The sequence below is a fragment of the Verticillium alfalfae genome, genomic scaffold, assembly GCF_000150825.1.
Source record: "Verticillium alfalfae VaMs.102 supercont1.2 genomic scaffold, whole genome shotgun sequence".
In the NCBI taxonomy this organism is placed as follows: Eukaryota; Fungi; Ascomycota; class Sordariomycetes; order Glomerellales; family Plectosphaerellaceae; genus Verticillium; species Verticillium alfalfae.
Window position 1 is genome coordinate 1,235,205 of NW_003315037.1, and position 3,922 is coordinate 1,239,126.

The following is a 3,922-nucleotide window of genomic DNA, read 5'->3' on the forward strand; positions in this document are numbered from 1 at the left end:
TACCCTGGGCACTGATCGTTCACGTACCACGTCGCCCAAGCCAGTCAAGCCCGCCTGGATTGTTGGTCACGCCGTGTGGTGCAATACTGCCAGTGTATCTTGTCCCCTTCTCCCTTGGACTGTCCGTCCTATTTGACTAGACTAATAAGTATTTGCCTTGGCCACAGCGCCTAATGAGAGCACGCGACAGCATCGTCGCTTGTGACGGCCAGCGAGTCAAGCTGTCAGGCCACCGTGGTCCGCTACTGGGAAAAGAACAGTTCTTCCGACGATCTCGCACGTGGCATTGGCAGAATTCTATGGCGTTGGGAGCAAGAAAAAAAAGCCTGACGAAAGCCCGCCTCCATGACGCCAGAAGATAGTGACTAGTTCGCCGCCAGCCATTCTGAAGACGGACATGCCCGCAGTTAGCTCCCCCCCAAGTGCCATGAGTTCAGCGCATGTTTGCCATGTGGTTGTAGCCCGGCCAAGGGCCGGCGCGGGCTCATGGCCAATTCCGGCTCAAGCCTGGAGGGAGAAAAACCAGTTACGAGGTCCGACGCACCGCTGATCGCCTGCTCTCTCGTCTTCGAGGCAAGTCCCGTCCGTCACAATGCCTTTGGGCAAAAGTGGGTGCCCAGCCGATGACGACACTAGACCTGCCAACCCCAACTAAGATCGACATGGCAGCTCGAGAGGGGGGGTGGATGGTTGGCTGTTGGTGGAGGAGGGAGGGTCTTGTTGACCTGTTAGGCATGAGACTACTTTGCTTCGTAAGGGGGGAGGAGGACCAGGGGTTGATAAATGCGACCGGCACTGATCAGCCGAAGCCTGGGATGGCAGGATAAGGTAAGGGGGGGGGGGATGTTCGGTTGGCTACTCCGCGACACCTCCGCGCTTCAGGTCGATCGTGCAAACGCCAAGCGGTTGCAACGGTTACAAGACTGTCACTCACCCACGACACAGATACCGGAACGTTCAGCAGCCGCATGAGCGGAGGCTGATGTCAACTCCAAGCAGCCCAAATGCCGCTGTCGTCTGAAGAGCTGTCCCACTGCCACGGTCCAGGTGCTGTCAAAAGGCGATTTTGCAAACTTGGCCATTGTGTCTGACCAGGCTCTGTCCATCTGTACTCGGAACGGTGACACAGAAGATGCTGATGCGGACCACTACGTTGGAGCTGAACCTCTCGTAGGTGTGGGCGGCCTTCATTCATGGTACATCGAATGCACGGCTGAAGCCATGTATTTCTTCTTGCTCGGGAACCACTTAGAGGCCGGCGGCGGAAGCGCAATGGGCAATAAGATGCCCACGGGATGACTCCAGAATGTGAACACATAAATCGAGTTGTCGAAATGTAATTTTGCTGCTAGAGATCTCCTATGGGGTCGAAAATCGCGTCTCCACGACATCGGCCACGAAAAAGTCTGGTCAACCTGTCGATCCAGGATGACAGCAGCAACCAGCACGTTGCCCATCAGCTGCTATCACGAGATGAATTGGTATGGTTTTGCCGAGGATAGTAATGTGTGCAAGTCAACTGCTCCCACTATAGTAGATCGGGTCTGGTATAGTGAAGGACGAGTGTCACCGAAGTGCGACCGTGGTATGCGCCATAGCGCACCTGGCTGCTCGACTCCTGAGCTGCTAATACGACAGAGTTGCAAGTAGTGCAGCACTCGCAGTGCAGTGCAGTGCAGCTGCAGTAGTGCCCCGTGACGGAGCTGCGGCGCGTTCTTGGGCCCAAGGGAGCGAGCGAGCTCGTGCAACCTCATTGTGGCCGTGCTTGAGGACAGCGCCCCCCCCCCCCCGAGAAGGAGAGAGAGAGAGAGACTGACAGAGCTGCATGCACAAGTCTGGATCCCCTTTGACTTTGAAGCTATGGATCAGCTAGCTTGTGCCGCTCGCCTGATAGGATGTGCGCTGATCTCGATTCTCCCCTCTATGTGTGATCTTTACGTTGGTGCTTGACCGGTAATAGCATGGACATCCACAACTGTCGACTGTCGAGGCCGAGGCGAAGGGCATTTCGTAGAGTCTGGTCCAGGAATGACGTTAGTGTACTTTGGTACCGCCATGACCATCATCATCAGCCGACAAGCATCAAGGCTCCAGGCCTACATGTGAACATGCAGCGGCCCCTCTTCAGGTCGCCAGGAACCAGCCAGCATGGGGACAGTGCATCCATCAAACAGAGATTACCAGATCATCGCCATGCCTTGCTGCCGATTGGTGAGAACCCGAGGCGTACATGATGCCCAGTCGAGGGTCCCAATTCATGCTTTTGAACAAGTAAAAATCGCCTCTCTCTGTCTGTCGTGCACCCCCCCTTCCATATCCACCCAAACCAGACTGGCAAAACATCAAGCTGTCCTGAAGATGCTCACAGTGCTGTCCTAGCGCAGCCACAAACAAATAGACAGGCTCGTGTGGGACCAGGCGATCATCACATGCTTGTGAGCCCGAGACCGAAGGGCGTCCCAGGAGGAGCAGACGCTAGAAAGGCCACCAGCGGCTGGCCCTGACTTGTCATGTGGGCAGCTAGGCCTAACGCGAGGACCCTAAGACCTCTCTCTCTCTCCTTGGCTCTCGCCCTGTTCAACGGCCAGGAGGCTGCCAAGCCTGTACGCAACAGGCTAGCCGGTGCGGGAACTGGGAGGGCAGGGAGGGATGAGGGCCAAAGGGGAAACTCGCTCACCTGGCGCCATCTCCTTCATCCTCGACTCCTGCACTCCGGCAGCCGGGACTAGGGCCTGCTCGCCGCCGCCGCTGGACTGCCGCCACACCCCCCCGTACTAGCCCGCAATCGAACATCACCCTGTCAATCTCGAAACTTGTCAATCTGGTCTGTCATCCCTTCCTCAGCAGCGAACGGACCCTATCCTCGTAAACCCCCCTGCCTCGCATCGTAGCCTTGCCACCGAGAGTTTGGTTCAAACTGATGCAAAGGGAGGCTCTCGGAGCTCCCAGACCCATGTCAATGCCATCGTCCACTGATCACCCGCGGGCCAAAGAAAACTTGTTTGGTGAGCCAGGTGGATGGTGTGAAGAAAGGTCCCCGCCCGGTCTTTCGAAGCCTCAATTTTTTTGCTTCGACCGCAAAGACGATCCCCTCGTCTCCGAGACCCTTGCTGTGCCTTCGTCTTGTCTTGTCTGGTTTCCTTTTGCCTTGCCCTGGCCCTGGGAGTCTTCTGATTCACCAGGGGCGGGGGACGTCCCACGGCTGCTGGGGTTCCCAGTCCTGGGGGAGGGAAGGGGGCGGGCGGGCGTCTAGCTCACGCCACGGCGCCCAGGCGAGAAAAGGCCGTTCCTGGCGCGCTCGAGGCTAATCCATCGTGGACCGAAGATCACATTGGAAATTAGCCTTTGTGCCTACCTGCTGGCGAGGGGTTGCTGGAGCTGGGCAGCACGCCTCCATGTGCGGCGCCGCGCCCCTCGCCGTTCTCGCAAGCCATGTTGGTTCTGGCGAAAAGCTGCGCGCTTCAGTGCCGACCGTTCCTCTAGGGGGGCGTCGACGCCGTCCTTGCCGCCGCCGCCGGCCACACTCCCATTGATCATCGGGAGACAAAGGCTAGACTCCAGCCGACGCTCGTGACGGACGTGTCAACGTGAAATGACTACTGCACGGGCGACGGACCGCCTACTAGCAGAAGACCAAACGGTAGTGCTGTAGAACTTCAGTGGTCAGTAGGCTCGGCATTCTGTAACGCGACCAACGAGCTGTTGTCTCGTTGTGGTAAGTATCGGCGCCAGTCCGACGAAGGGAGCAGGGCAAATTAAGCCCCCTCCACAACATTGGGCCCGGCGGACGACCTGTGTCCTCTTCGATCGAAACTTCGGGGGAGAGTTTAATGGTGGACGCCTTCTTGTTAGCATAGTCTTCTAGCTGACGTCTGCAAGAAACATTTTTTTTTTACTCCTGCGTTTGCGCCTGAATCTAGGT